The sequence below is a fragment of the Chelon labrosus genome (genome assembly GCF_963514085.1).
Source record: "Chelon labrosus genome assembly, chromosome: 14".
Classification (NCBI taxonomy): Eukaryota; Metazoa; Chordata; class Actinopteri; order Mugiliformes; family Mugilidae; genus Chelon; species Chelon labrosus.
The window spans coordinates 18,045,406-18,062,223 of record NC_140347.1 but is presented as its reverse complement, the minus strand read 5'-3'; the positions used below and the strand labels follow the sequence as shown (position 1 = coordinate 18,062,223).

General features: G+C 41.9%; 1 long non-coding RNA gene across 1 annotated transcript; it reads right to left on the bottom strand.

Moving 5' to 3' along the window:
• Nucleotides 1-1,929: 1,929 nt before the first annotated feature.
• LOC311499804 lies at nucleotides 1,930-5,857 on the bottom strand. The gene is made up of 4 exons (XR_014699469.1): nucleotides 5,059-5,857; nucleotides 4,769-4,838; nucleotides 4,647-4,678; nucleotides 1,930-3,020 (listed from the first exon to the last, which is right to left on the bottom strand). It is a non-coding gene; the product is annotated as an uncharacterized lncRNA (long non-coding RNA).
• Between the last annotated feature and the right edge of the window lie 10,961 nt (nucleotides 5,858-16,818).

Genomic DNA, 16,818 nt, shown 5'->3' with positions numbered 1-16,818 from the left:
CTGTGAGAAAAGCACTTTGCATTCATCCGCATAGAAAAAAACCCTCCTGTATCTGAAGTTAACCCTAAAACCAACTTTCTTTTTCCAGACAAAGATTTTGAAGTCTCAATGGACCAAGAAGAAAACCCTCCCATGTCTGAAGTTAACCCTGGAGGCTCAGCAGTAGCTGAAGCCTCAACAGAAGAAGACTCAGCAGAAGTATTTGAGGCCTAAGACAGAAACCCGCTCAGATTGTTTGTCACCAACGTGATGGTGGAAGTGTTGACCAAGTGTAATGTTCTCTCAGACCTCCACTGTGACGCTCCAAGCCAAGCACCTGGTCAACCAGACGATGGAAAAGCTGGACGCCCACATAGACTTCTGCCCAGACCAACACAACAAAAGATCAGCAAGGCCTCAGGTGCTACTCTGTTTACAGATGACCAATCCAGTCTTAGCTTTTTGATCCAGTCTCTTCCCAGTAAGGCTGGGCAGTTACCCTTGACCACAAGTAAGTTAAGTGTGTGACTGTTCCCATTACACTTCACTTTTACAGAAATGGTCACTCTCAGTGTAAGAGACCGTTTACTATAAATTCTCAACACACAATTTGTAGGCATTAGCTTTAGCTTCTTAAACCTACATTTGTACAGCCTTTCTGATATCACAGGTACTGCTGCCCCTGTGTCTACTTCCATTTTTATCCGTTTCTCATTTACCCTCACATACACATAGTAAGGTTTCTCAACCATAATGCAGTTCTGACATTGACCCACGGGGTTTACCACATCACACTGCAAGGGCAAGTCCTTCCTCGTGGTCTGTTTGGCTAAGTCGCAAACTCAGTCAGCACGGAAGAAGAGGATGGACAAGCGTCAGTCAAAATTGTGAAAGCAAGGATTTTGTGTGAAAACAGACGTGTTGGCATTATATAAATTAATAGCGAATGTGTATGAGTAAATTGGCTATACCTTGTCAGTTTAGCTAACAATGCTAGTTATAATCTACTTTGCCTGCCTGCCTGCCAGAAAGTTAGCCTAGCCTTCTGTTCCCTCACGACTTGTTTGTAGGTCGCGCTTTTAGTCACACATGTAAATGAGCAAAAACTCTGGAGTGGACAGAGTGAAAAATCTCCATGGTGCATTATCCCTCAGCAGACCAAGACTCAGCAGAAGTATAAGTATATACATATATAGTGTTCTCTCAGACCTCCACTATGATGCTCCAAACCAAGCGCCTGGTCAACCAGATGATGGAAAAACTGGACGCCAACATAAACTTCAGACCAACAGAACAAAAGATCAGCAAGCCTGGCATCCATGATTATACAGCGGGACCCACCTGTAGAAGCAGAAATTGTCCTTAGGGTTACAAATCAAATCATAGATCTGCTTATCAGAGAAGGAAGCTTTGTTTTATTTAATTGTTTTATTTGATTGGTTCCTGGTCTTTATATTTCATATATATGTATGTATATTAAAAATATATATATATATATATATGTGTGTGTATGTGTGTATGTATATGTATATACATATATAGTGTGTGTGTTAGTGTGACATCATGTGACATTGATAAGATAACTGGTAGATAACTGAACTCTGGTTACTTGAACTGACAGCATTGTTCCATTGTTCCGAGAAAAGCACTTTGCATTCATCCGCACAGAGAAGAAAGAACATCCTAGAACAGGGGTTCCCAAACTTTTCCATGCCAAGGCCCCCCAAACAGCATTAGCTTCTGGCCGTTAACACACTGGACCTAAAACTACACAAAAAAACATACAATCCAAGTAGAAAAAAGTTTAATTTTTTACTGTGAAAACCACAAACATGTTAACGAACCATTTTTATAAATTAGAATACAAATATAAACTGTGAACTTCAAAACTTACTTACAAAATAAGCAAAACAACAAAGCTATTTTCAGCTATTTACATTAAAATGCAGGCAATGCGTCAGGCGTTTTTCTTGTACACCTATTTACAAAACGATCAGGTCTATTCACCAGAGTGTGTATTCTTAATAGTTTGAACATGAAAATTAAAATAGTTATTATTTAACTAGAAAATACATGTTAGAGCAATAATGTGCACCTCAATTATGACCAAATATGTAATTGTATTAGCAGAATTTACAATTTGAATATCTATCTATCTATCTATCTATCTATGTGTGCGCGTGTGTGTGTGACATCATGTGACATTGATAAGATAACTGGTAGATAACTGAACTCTGGTTACTTGAACTGACAGCATTGTTCCATTGTTCCGAGAAAAGCACTTTGCATTCATCCGCATAGAGAAGAAAGAACATCCTAGAACAGGGGTTCCCAAACTTTTCCATGCCAAGGCCCCCCAAACAGCATTAGCTTCTGGCCGAGGACCCTCTTTGCAAACCCACAGACAATGCTATAAAATATGTGAAGAAACATCAACTTTTAGAATCTTTTTTTTTTAGTTTTATTCAATACATAATAATATAATAACGATTAAAAATAATTAGATTATATTTTTTATTTTTGCAATTATTTTTTCTTATCTTCCCTCCAATTGTCTGAGGCCCCCCTAGCGCCCCCTGGCGGCCTCCGGGAGCCGCGACCCCCACTTTGAAAACCACTGTCCTAGAATACACCATGGTTGTTAAAGTACCTGTGCTTGTTAAGGAAACAATACTGGATATGGATCACATTGATGGGTGCCTGTACTCAAATTTCTCAGTTTGTTTACTCTCTCAACAAGTCATTTTTCAGGGTCAGTAGGCACATGGTTTCAGTGGTTTGTTATCATCGAGACACATCAGCAGTTTCTGAATAAATGTGAATGTGTGAGCGAGTTTCTTTGGGTAATCTAAATGCAATGCATAGACTAAACCAAACAACAGTACAAATGCATCAGCCAACCTGGGAAGCTCACTCACAACAACTTCATCCTCAATCACAATAGAAATGCTCTCAGGGCTGAAGTGGACGGCACCAGTAGTGTCAGGTATCACAGACAGCAGCGCCAAAGGAGTGTCAGCAGTGTCCAGCTCATCTTCACCCTGCAAAACACAAAGAAAATCAATTATAAGGACAAATCCAGAAGGATTTGACACAATCCTCTGTAGAGCCAAAATATATTATTTCTTATTTTTACTATGAATGCTTAGAATGTATTAAAAACCTGGAAAACAACAAAAAAAAATAGTAATGTAAGAATAAAACATCAAATTTGAATCTCCCTGAACACCACTTAGACCCTGACTATCCCTATGCAGTACAGCATCAACATTAACATCATGACTGGCTTTTGTCCTCAGACTGAATTCTCCACTCCCAACATCATGAGCCTGAATTTGGTCTTTGGTAGCTGTGCAGAATCTGCAAAAATATTGAGCTGTGAAACACTTTGTAAATCCTGCTAATGCATGAGCTGCAAGATTATCAGTCACAATATACAAGACTGTGCCCTTCACTGCTTTACCAATGGACTCAATAAATACACCATCTTGCTCCAGAGTTTGGAAATCTCGTAACAAAGGACGAAACAAGCTTTCGTAGCCAAACCTCTGAACGTCAGACACCTTACATAAGGCTGCTAACTCAAGCACATGCAATGATGATCTATATTTACTCGGCAGATCAGCAAATACCCGACAGACTGAACATAGTTTCTAGACTTTCCGTGATGTTCCAGGTGGGTTTGCTATTTCAAGTTCATCAATTTACAAAAGGAGTGGTAGCTATAAGATCATCTGAGGTAGAGAATAATTCACTAATTAACTACCTCATCTACAGTATTTTCACTAGCAGAGATGTCATGATGATGATCAAGACTTCTCCAATAGATTGTTTGACAAGAGGCTGGGACAGAGAAAACATTTGTGTCAGATGCTCCACTATATCCTGAGTTGCCAGGTCAGACACACGAATCTACTTTAAGAATAGCGATGCTAAATTTTGGTGTAACTGTGCTCTTAAAGTGTCTGTGTCACATTGACTCTCTGCCTCAACAGGGTCAAAGATGTCTGTGCTCTCACACTGAGCAGGTCCCTCCCCAACATTTTCACCAGCAGGTGGGGCTGGCATATCATTATTTTCTGAACATATAATATTCATATCAAAATCTGAACTGCCTGCATGGTTTCTGCTTTTGTGTGCATTGAAAGATGAGTACCCATTTGTGCTGTAACTGCAGTTACTGTATGGGCACACTACCACCTCATGATTTCTTAAATGAGTCCTTAAATGAGAAAACAGTGTTTCCTCAGAAAAATGTCTTCATTTACTCTGCCTGTATCACTATGAGACCGTGACAAATGAGCTTTAATTGCATTAAACGGCTGGAAAGTACAAATGCAGTCACTGTAGAGACAGTGTAGAAGGCTGACTCTTGAGTACGAGCTATGGTGCAATCAATAATGCCTAAATAACTTTGCACCAGTGTCCAAGGATACAGAGCACAACTTGCACTTCCAATCCATTTACTCCTGCTCCCCATAATTGAAACATTTTTTTGTAAACAAACATTGAGGCAATATCAACATAGACAACTGCAACTACAATCCAATTTCAGATGGATCTGCAGTTCGTCAGGATCATTTTACTTATTCTTGATCTATTGCTATATTTTGTCAGTAGTTCATAATTTCACTTCTTATACAGAGATCTGCAGATTTAAAACATACCTTGAGCTGCTGTAGAAAAGGTCACACAAATCCTGCAGTGACATATTAAACAAATGTCATTTCCAAATCATAATGAATGTCAAAATCAAATGGTGTTTTTAGTACACGATTACTTTACCCACCAACACTGTTGCACCTTGCTAGGGAGAATGACAAACTGGTGATATCCAATATGCTATGATGCAGTTCGTTCTATGGGAATATAACACATAAAAGAGAGCACAAACAATGTAAAGTTGCTTAAATATGTAATGATTATGTATAGTACATGTGTGATTTTGTCAATTCCTTGTCAGCAAGGGCAACTCCCTTAGACTCCCTCACCATATAATTTTTTGCAATGACGATTAGAAAATCGATTAGAAAATTAGCTTTCAAAATATGCAGCAACTGCATTTGTCACGTTGTGTACCGGAGAACGTTGAAGATGGGAGTGCGAGGTCTGTCTCCGGCAGGGCGTCCACTGTAGTGGGCCCACATCATCTCTGGTTGTCTGGAGCATAGGTCTGGAGAGACTGGAACTCGGGATGCACGACAACTTTTTTTAAAAAACCGATACCGATAACCGATAACTTTCCGCTTCCAAAGGCCGATACCGATAACCGATATACCTGAAGATGAGGAAGACTAATGAGCAAAAGTGATATATCATGACATCAGTTCTATAAACAAAATCAAAAACTGGGTTTAAATATTAAAGTGAAGATATTGTTTATTATTTAAGATATTGTAAACCAAGTGATTAATGAGACGAGAAAAGCCCCTGTCTTCAACGAGGGTGAAGGGCTGATCGTCTAGCGCCATCATTTCCTTGACTGAATCTCCATTAGCTTTAGCCCTTGTGTCATCTCTGGCAAAGCCTCACCAATGGGTACAAGTCCAGGTGTCTTCTTCCCGGCTAGCTTGCTACCTTCTTTAGCTGCGCTGGCGTCCTCATACGCCTTAATAACCCCATCGAATCGATGGTTATGTTTCAAATGACTTTTCATGTTCGGGGTATTAAAGCTGGTGCTGATTTCCCACCTCGTGGCACTTTCTTTAAACATTTATTACAAACAGCCAGAGAAATGTCATCCTCGGAAACTTTGAAAAAGTCCCACACCACCGCCGCCGCCATGTTGTTTGTTTACAAACGTATGCACGTTGTGCTGCATTCAAGTGGTGACGGAAGTTCCATGTTCCCGGTTTGAGAGTCATTTTTCCGACCTTTTATGTGGTTTATGTGTAACATCCTGGGTAATGGCAGCTACTATCAAAATCATGACCGAGTTAACGAGTTGTTTTCAGACATGAGGGAGTATTTTAATGATTTTTTTCAGCCAGAATGTTGTTTTTGCGATTATACCGATGCAACTTGAACGCAGCATTCACTTCAGGCCGTTCAGGTCTCGTGACGTCACGTGACGTCTCGTCATGTGACATTGATGACGTCACATTATGTTCTTTGATGTTTGGCTTTGATCAGATCAAAGCCACCTCCAATGATTTAAATAGGTAACCGAACATCTCATCACGAGAGCAAAAGCATTTTGCATTTATCATAGAGCATACCATCTTCAAATTACGGTAAAACATTCTTTATCTACACATTTTAAATTTTAATGGAAAAGGAAAACCCTCCCATGTCTGAAATAAACCCCAATCAGGATTTGGACGACACAATGGAAGAAGAATTTCCTTCTCAATCTGAAGCCATGGATCAATCCATCAGACGCCTTATGGACTTTGCAGAGGATTGTTCTTCATTTTTATCCCATACTTTGCCTTGGATAGACAACTGGTATGAGGCTAGAGGGTCAAGGGACATGCATGCTATAGACACATGGGCTATGTCTGGACTTCGCTTAGACGAATGGATTCAGTCACAACAGGAATATTTAGAGTCTCGGTCTGTGGCTGGAGGCTCAGCAGAGTCTCGGTCTGTGGCTGGAGGCTCAGCAGAGTCTCGGTCTGTGGCTGGAGGCTCAGCAGCGGCTGGAGGCTCAGCAGACAACGACGATTCTGAAGACATAGCTGAAGAGGTCATGCATGCTATACACGCATGGGCTATGTCTGGAGTTCCATTTGCCGAATGGATTCGATTGGGCGAGGAATCATTAGAGTCTCGGTCTGTGGCTGGAGACACAGCAGAGTCTCGGTCTGCGGCTGAAGGCTCAGCAGAGTCTCGGTCTGTGGCTGGACGCTCAGCAGAGTCTCGGTCTGCGGCTGGAGGCTCAGCAGAGTCTCGGTCTGCGGCTGGAGGCTCAGCAGCGGCTGGAGGCTCAGCAGAGTCTCGGTCTGCGGCTGGAGGCTCAGCAGCGGCTGGAGGCTCAGCAGACAACGACGATTCTGAAGACATAGCTGAAGAGGTCATGCATGCTATACACGCATGGGCTATGTCTGGAGTTCCATTTGCCGAATGGATTCGATTGGGCGAGGAATCATTAGAGTCTCGGTCTGTGGCTGGAGACACAGCAGAGTCTCGGTCTGCGGGTGAAGGCTCACCAGACGACGACTCAGTAGAGTCTCGGTCTGTGACTGGAGACTCAGCAGAGTCTCGGTCTGTGGCTGGATACTCAGCAGAGTCTCGTTCTGTGGCTGGAGGCTCAGCAGCGGCTGGAGGCTCAGCAGAGTCTCGGTCTGCGGCTGGAGACTCAGCAGACAACGACTCAGTAGAGTCTCGGTCTGTGGCTGGAGACTCAGCAGAATCTCGTTCTGTGGCTGGAGGCTCAGCAGACAACGACTCAGTAGAGTCTCAGTCTGTGGCTGGAGGCTCAGCAGAATCTTTATCTGAGGCCCAAGATGAAAACCCGCTCAGATCTTTTGTCTACGTGCTGATGATGGAAGTGCTGATTGAGTGTAACGTTCTCTCAAACCTCCCCCATGATGATTCGGTCGCTCTAGCCAAGCGCCTGATGGACCAGACTATGGAGAGGCTGGACGGCTACGAAGACTTCCGCTCAGACCTCAAGGACAACAAAAAGATCCGCAAGGCCATTTATAAAAAGTTGAAAAAGACTTTCAATGGCAAGGAGCTTCTGGGGTCCACGCTCTTACAGCAGGACCCATCCTTAGAAGCAGAAATTGTGGATAGGGTAACAACTCTCATCAGGGACCTCACTGCTAATCCGAGAAGGCCATTCTGCCGGCTGCACTTCTAATAATCCTCTTCCCATGAGGCAGCTTATTATTATGTGCTGTGTGTAGGAAGTATGCTAGCTGGGTAGCTCGCTAAAGGTATGGCTGGCTGCGTAACTTCAATATTTTCAACCCATGATAGATTTGGTTGATTGGTTCGTGGTTCAGTCTACATTAACGGGACAAACCACAGTAGATTTGTTTGTTTGGTTAAGAAAAGATTAGATTAGAATAGGATAGCACAGTGGAGTTTGCATGTTCTCCCTGTGTCTGCATGGGTTCTCACCGGGTACTCCGGCTTCCTCCCACCGTTCAAAGACATGCTCATTAGGTTAATTTAATAGATTAGGATTCTGTCAGCTGTGCTTCTAATAATCCTCTTTCCATGAGGCAGCTTTGTTTTATTTGATTATTTTAATTTTGTTTTATTTTTTTATGTGCTGTGGGCACGTAGGAGCCATGCTAGCTGGGTAGCTCACTAAAGGTAAGGCTGGCTGCATAACTTTAATATTTTTTAATATTTGCAACCCATGATAGATTGGTTCGTGGTTCAGTCTACATCAACGGGACGAACCACAGTAGATTTGTTTGTTTGGTTTAGAAAAGATTAGATTAGAATAGGGTGGCACAGTGGAGTTTGCATGTTTTCCCTGTGTCTGCATGGGTTCTCACCGGGTACTCCGGCTTCCTCCCACCGTCCAAAGGCATGCTCATTAGGTTAATTTAATAGAATAGGATTCTGTCAGCTGTGCTTCTAATAATCCTCTTTCCATGAGGCAGCTTTGTTTTATTTGATTATTTTAATTTTGTTTTATTTTTTTATGTGCTGTGGGCACGTAGGAGCCATGCTAGCTGGGTAGCTCACTAAAGGTAAGGCTGGCTGCATAACTTTAATATTTTTTAATATTTGCAACCCATGATAGATTGGTTCGTGGTTCAGTCTACATCAACGGGACGAACCACAGTAGATTTGTTTGTTTGGTTTAGAAAAGATTAGATTAGAATAGGGTGGCACAGTGGAGTTTGCATGTTCTCCCTGTGTCTGCGTGGGTTCTCACCGGGTACTCCGGCTTCCTCCCACCGTCCAAAGGCATGCTCATTAGGTTAATTTAAAAGAATAGGATTAGATTAGATTTGATACAATTAGATTAGATTCACTAACAAGACCAATTGGTGATTCTAAATTGGCTGCAGGTGTGCATGTGAGAGTGAATGGTTGTCTGTCTCTCTGTGTTACCCCTACGATAGACTGGCGACCTGCCTGTCCAGGCTGTACCGCACCTCTCGATGGCAGCTGGGATAGGCTCCTTCACAGGAAAAAGTGGTTACAGAAGCTGAAGAAGAAGAAATCATGATGGATTTGGTCGATTCGTTCGTGGTTCAGCCCGCATCAACCGGATTAGATCAGAATAGGACAGCACAGTGGAGTTTGCATGTTCTCCCTGTTTCTGCGTGGGTTCTCTCTGGGTACTCCGGCTTCCTCCCACCGTCCAGAGACATGCTCATTAGGTTAATTTAATAGAAAAGGATTAGATTAGATTTGATACAATTAGATTAGACTCACTAACAAGACCACACCTCTTGATATTTAAAGACGTTTATTTGACCAGGTTAAAGAGATGGGAAAGATAGGAAATCGAACGGAAGGGTTGAGGGGTTGAGAGGAAGGGAAAAAGAAATGAGTAGCGACTGATGATGATCCCTGGAAGACGTAGGAACCCAGGGGGAGACCCCCAAAAGAATTTGCCAAGGTGAAGTTGGTCACCGGCAGACTGATTGTTGGAAGAGAAGAACGTGCTACTGCTAATGATGGTCCTCTGACACCCGAGGCTCCGACACATGCGCGGTAGCTCATGAAGTAATTGTATTGAACCACTGTGTCGAGGTGTGGTTCGGTCACGTGACTAGTGACGTTTGAAGCACTTGAGTGACGGTCGAAGCAGTTCAAGTGCTTCGGTGGTCATCATTGAGGGGTTCGGTTTGTCACGTGAATCACCTGGTGGGATCGAGTGTGTTCAGGGATATCCCGGATATCCTATCCCTATTTAGCGGTGTTCATTTAAATGTTTCTTTGCAGAGTAGCTTGGTTTGTTGCTGTTGTTGGTGTTAGTTGCTTTAAGAGTTAGTAGTGCTGTATCAGATTGCATATTTTGTGGAAAATCATTGTAGATAGATAGTAAGATACAGAGAGAAATAGATAAATTAGTTACATAGTTACATAACACTAGACTGGTAGATAGACATAGATACATAAACGGCACCATTCAAATGGTTTATTACATAATATACGTGAAGAGTATATAGGGTTACAATCCAACATGCCAAATAGGAAACATGGTCTTCAATAACTAGTATCATTATGATTTTTATTATTATTTTATCAACTTGAAACCATACAGTAGCCTAGAGCAATCAAACATAAATTTGCTATACAGTTCTAACTCTCACTCAGACTCTGAGTCAGAAGTGCGTATATAGTTTTGGTTCAGACAAATCACGTGTTTTATGACGTATGCGTATTTTATATTTTCACTGCTTCATTCAGAAACCCTGTCACTGGTTTGGTTGTCTCAACTCTTAGGGAGAGATGAGATAAGTCTTCAAAGCAAATAATGAGTCAACAGAGATTTGGTTTGACAGTGTTGCATTCAGAACAAATATTCTCTAACACTACTAAACCATGATACCAAGAGCAAAAGAAAATAGTTGATGTAAGAGCTGTAACATAAACATTGGTGTAAATTAGCGAAGGTTCACAGAGTGTAGTAGTGACATAAATCAAAACAGTCCAATGTCAGTAGCGCAATACGAAAGGGGCTAGTGGTACATTGAAAAAACAAAGGTCTTCTGTTAGTGAAGCAAGGTTTCGATTCCCGTTAATTACTTTTTATGTATTTTATTGTTATATGTATATAATTTATTTGTATTCAGATTTAAACCACATATCCATGTAGTGTAGTTGAACACACCAGGTGACACAAATCAAGAGAACACAAATCATGTTCTCCCTTTCTTCTTCTCTTATGTTCTCTCTCTCTTCTCTCCTGTTCTCTCCCGCATCTTCTCCATGCTCTCCTTTGTCCTGACTCCTGGACTTCCCTTACTCGTTTTAATAGTTTTACTGCATTTTATTGTCTTCATTTCTATTCTTTTCTAGTTTCTGAGAGCAGTAAAATGGATGAGTTGATGTAGGGGATTTTCTTCATTGAAAAGAAAGTTTTAAGCTCCAACAAATAGCTTTAAGTTACGTAAATGAACACCTACATGGCATTAATGCAAGAATTTGTACTACTATAAAGTTGAATTAGCACATCTGTGGATTGACAGCTTTCTGTTTTCCTCCTGTCAAATCAAATCAAATCCCACCTGGCTTGCGTACTATTAGCTGACATGCCACAAAGCAAAACATAGTTTAGTTATTTACAGAGAAAATTCTACATTATTGATAAATTACCGTTTCATTCTTCTGCTCTGTTCGCTGTCTGCAGCAGTGATTGACGTCAGCTCCGTGTTAGCGTGTAGCTGTTTACTTTCCCGGGCAGCTGGGACTAGTGGGTTTGGTCAAATGGCTGTGATTGGCTGGATCAATCTAACTTGACCAATGGGTGTTCATGTCTGAGGTGCGCTCCATTTCAGTAAGCTGGTAGGAGTGCTTCCTGGAGGGGAACCGATAGAGGGGCAGCCGTTACTGCGTCTTGTTGCCGGCTGGCTACGGCGGTTTCAGTGTGGACGTGGCTCAGGTGAGCGGCACCGAGTACTGCGGCCTCTGTCTGGACGCAGTGGAGGAGGTGTACAATGAAGGTCGCTGGATGGAGGATAATGTACGAGGTTTTGAGGAACTTGGACAACGGAACGTAGTCGGGAGAGGTGGTTAGCTGGAGGCGAACGGATTGAAGTAGACGGAATAGGAGAATCGGAGATGATCGATGGGATATCAAACGATTCACTGTTAGATTCTAAGATTAGATTAGAATAGGGCGGCACAGTGGAGTTTGCATGTTCTCCCTGTGTCTGCTTGGGTTTTCACCGGGCACTCCGGTTTCCTCCCATCATCAAAACATGCTAGGTGTAAGTTATTTAACTTCTTTAAAATTAGAATAGAATAAACTTTAATGCAAAAAGTTTATATATATATATATAAACGTCCCTCTCACCCTCTTGGGGTGGTATCTGTGTCATCCTCAAGCTCGGGTCCTCTACCAGAGGCCTGGGAGTTTCAGGGTTCTGTGCAGTATCTTAGCTGTTCCTATGACTGCGCTCTTCTGGACTGGGGCTTCTGATGTTGTTCCTGGGATCTGTTGTAGCCACTCCCCCAGTTTGGGGGTCACTGCCCCGAGTGCTCCTACTACTACAGGGCTCACGCTCGCCTTGACCTTCCACATCTGTTCCAGCTGTTCTTTCAACCCTTGGTACTTTTCAACCTTTTCATGTTCCTTCTTTCTGATGTTGGCATCTGCTGGTATCGCTACATCTATCACCACCGCCTTTTTCTGCTCTTTGTCTACCACCACTATGTCCGGTTGGTTGGCCAGGACCTGTTTGTCTGGAAGCTGAAGTCCCACAGCAACTTGGCCCTGTTGTTCTCAGCCACCTTCTGTGGTGCGGCCCATTGGGATTTGGGTACTTCTATTCCATACTGGGTACAGATGTTCCTGTACACTATTCCAGTCACTTGGTTGTGTCTCTCCGTGTACCCTGTCCCGGCTAGCATCTTACACCCTGCTATTATGTGCTGGACTGTTTCAGGGGCATCTTTGCATAGTCTGCACCTTGGATCTGATCTACTCTGTAGATCTTGGCCTCTATGGCTCTTGTACCTAGGGCCTGTTCTTGTGCTGCCATGATCAGTGCCTCTGTGCTGTCTCTGAGTCCAGCCTTTTCCAGCCATTGGTAGGTCTTCTCGATATCAGCGATATAAAGGCTGGACTCAGAGACAGCACAGAGGCACTGATCATGGCAGCACAAGAACAGGCCCTAGGTACAAGAGCCATAGAGGCCAAGATCTACAAGAGTCGATCAGATCCAAGGTGCAGACTATGCAAAGATGCCCCTGAGACAGTCCAGCACATAATAGCAGGGTGTAAGATCCAAGCCGGGTCAGCATACATGGAGAGACACAACCAAGTGGCTGGAATAGTGTACAGGAACATCTGTACCCAGTATGGAATAGAAGTACCCAAATCCCAATGGGCCGCACCACAGAAGGTGGCTGAGAACAACAGGGCCAAGGTGCTGTGGGACTTCAGCTTCCAGACAAACAGGTCCTGGCTAACCAACCGGACATAGTGGTGGTAGACAAAGAGCAGAAGAAGGCGGTGGTGATAGATGTGGTGATACCAGCAGATGCCAACATCAGAAAGAAAGAACACGAAAAGGTTGAAAAGTACCAAGGGTTGAAAGAACAGCTGGAACAGATGTGGAAGGTCAAGGCGAGCGTGATCCCTGTGGTAGTAGGAGCACTTGGGGCAGTGACCCCCAAACTGGGGGAGTGGCTCCAACAGATCCCAGGAACAACATCAGAAGCCTCAGTTCAGAAGAGCGCAGTCATAGGAACAGCTAAGATACTGCGCAGAACCCTCAAACTCCCAGGCCTCTAGTAGAGGACCCGAGCTTGAGGATGACACAGATACCACCCCAAGAGGGTGAGAGGGACGTTTTTTGGTTTTTTTTATCCATTATACACTAAATTAATAAATAAACAAACAAGTACAGTATTATAAGCAAATGTTTCTTTCTTTTTAGTCATGTCAACACACACAGTACACATGCACACATGCACATTTAACATTGAGTGTCTGAACATTTAACAAATTTAAAAACTGTCCTTTAACCAGGATTCTACACATTACTAAACACTATGTGAGTCCACAAACAGGATTCTTCTCACTCTCAGCATGAGTTTAAGCTGTGGTGCTGTCCATTCCCTGCTTTCTACATCCTCTCCATTCTGCCAGCATTTCTGTCTGGAGTCAGAGTCAATTTCCTGGTCCATGGCCCCAGATGTTAGGCGGTTACGCCTTACAGCAGAAACATACATGCACAAAGCGCAAATGATTGCAAATTAACATTTTTGTATCATTAGGTAATATGTTGACTGTAATTCTAATAAAACTGATCCTGATAATAATATTCTGGTGTCAGATCTCAAGTGTTTCCACTACATCTACTGCTTTGTACAATGAATTTCAATGCATTTTTTATTTTTTTTTTAATGTACATGTAAAAACAAGGCTTGACCCATGTTCAGCTGCTGTTCACACTGAACCCTTCTCTACTTTGGCCTTCAAAGTTCTCCTTTGAATATTTGCTACTACCACCAAGATAAAGACTGGATGCCATCAAGCTGGGAGAAATTGCAGATACACTCTTAACAGTGGAGAAAGGGAAATACAGCCTCTGGGGTCCAGCGTAATTGGCCATTTTTAACTACTATCAATTTTTATCTTTATATTTCACCTTAAAAATTGTTCACCATGCTTTGTTTGGTGTCACTTTTTTTTTTCAGCACAATCTCACCTGTGAGAATTTACAGTTATTTCATTTTGACATACTGTATTAACACAGTGGACCTAAAACTACACAAAAAAAACATACAATCCAAGCAGAAAAAAGAAGAGCACAGACATGTTTAACAAACCATTTTTATAAATTAGAATACAAATATAAACTGTGAACTTCAAAACTTACAAGATAAGCAAACAACAAAGTTATTTCCAACTATTTACATTAAAATGCAGGCAATGCGTCAGGCGTTTTTCTTGTACAACTATTTACAAAACAATCAGGTGTCACATAGGAGGCCACACAAATTCTTTGTGCCGCTCCACAAAGCATCTGCCAGAGTCAAGACAGTGCCACCTTTGCCACACCTCTGCCATGTTCAGTTCATATGCCCCTCCCTCACAGACATTTTCTACACCCGCCTCACTGGCAGAGCCACCAGCACTGCCAGTGACCCCTCCTACCCCCTACATTCCCTCTTCAGTCTCCTGCCATCAGGAAAAAGGTACCGGAGCCTCCAGGCCCGCTCCACCAGACTGCTGAACAGCTTCGTCCATCAGGCTGTCAGGGTGCTGAACTCTCCCCCCCCCCTTCATGCCCCCTGCCGGACCATAACCCACCCATCACACAGGAACTCTACCTCACCTGCCTTCTGACAGCAATCTGCACCTTACTATATATTGCACTGTTGTACATAGAAATTCCTATTTTCTATTTATTCACTATATTTATATTATATACAGAATGTTTACATAGCAACTGTTTCACTGCCAACTTCACCCACTTTAGGTCTATTTAGGTTTTTATTTTATTTTATTTATTATTATGTGAGAAAGAGAGAGAAACGTTTTTTCGATTTTTCTGTATGTTGCAAACGTATTGAGAAATTGACAATAAAGAAAATCTTGAATCTTGAATCTTATGCCAGTCCTGAATGAATGCCACCTGTGCCAGCTTCAGCCAAATCTGGGCCCAGATGTGGCAAAGGTAGCACTGCCTTGACTCTGCTGTGTGAAAGTGAAATTACAACACCAGTAGTTAGAATTAAATTCCAATAAAGTGACACACAACCCACAACATAAATATCCTTCATCATTAACGTTGGTTTGAGACATCCCACCTGACAGTTTCCCTGATTAAAGCCATTTGATAATATTTTCAAAAATTAATGACGTGAGAGGCCGAAAGCCAGGAGCGCATATACAGTGCATAAAAGAATCTTCTTCCCTGCTATAAGGCATTGGGGAGGTAGAAAATGTGTTGCTCTTCTGCCCTGCCTTTGCAATCAATATATTTATTTATTTATTTATTTATATTCAGGCAAATTAGCAAAGCTTCTCTACAAAATAAAACCACGTTAGGAGCTCTGAAAACCTCTGTTTGTCTGCACATTTTGTGTTTATGCGCCTCTTTGTGTTTGGATCTTGAAGAGGATAACTTTGTGAAAGCGTAGTTTATTTTTTTTTTTTTCATTTTGTGCCACATCGATTTCTAAGTTTACATGCACATTGTTTATTTTGTTTAGAAAGTTGTGAACCTCACAAAAACATCAGTATTCTCACTACAGGAAGTTGTCCTGCTTCGATCCGTGAGAAGCCATAGAGTGAGTGCAGCTTTTATTTTGAAATCACTCATCCGGGTCTCTGCGAGCCAACCAAGCTGCTCGCGCTGGCTCGGACCGTAGCCCAGTGACGTCGGGAGACGTCAAGCATGCCACGAGAAACCAGAGATTTGACCGGAAACCGTTCCAGCTTGTCTCCATAATAAAAGTTATTATTCAATATATACTTACTGTTAGTGTACATGTTTTTCTCAGATAGATCAAATCAGTGTTTTTTTTTCTTCACATTTTCCTTTATGTATTAACATATTTGGAGCTTAGGATTCACTAAAGGTGATCCACAGGCAGAAATGGACTGAATATAATATTTATAATTTTGTTTTCATTAGTGTATAATCACCTGCAACTAAGAATGATTGCCTTTTTATTAGCTTAGATTGACACTTAGTATATATTTACACACAAGACTTGTGGCAATTCTGTCTCACCCTTCTGGCAGTGAGCGTAACTACAAAAACAATCTTCATGCTTGTGTGTAATGAATGCAAACAATCCTCTTTCAGCAAGGAAAAAGCTACATCATCAGTAATCTGTGTTTATCCAAGCTGTTGATCGCTCTTTCTTACACTGTAATCCTTCTTCTGAACACTGAGTTTCTTTTTTTATGTGGAGAATCAGAAATATGTTCTTTTATGCCTCCTAGATACCATTTATTCTTCCTGATTGCCAGAGATAGGTTATTCCATCTCTGTTGCTGCATTCGTTTCCCTCAATCAAACTCTTAAATTTCAATTGAAGGAGGATTTATGTGGCTTGGTTTAGCCTAATCAGTATTGTGTGAACTCATTTGACAAATTTGAGTGTAGCGGACATCTTCGAAAATGTAAAGTCCCTGTTTCCAGCTTTGAAGGGAGATAAATGACATTTATGGGTCATAAAAAATTACATTTTTGTTCATGAATATATCATATTTATACAACTAAATCAAATTAT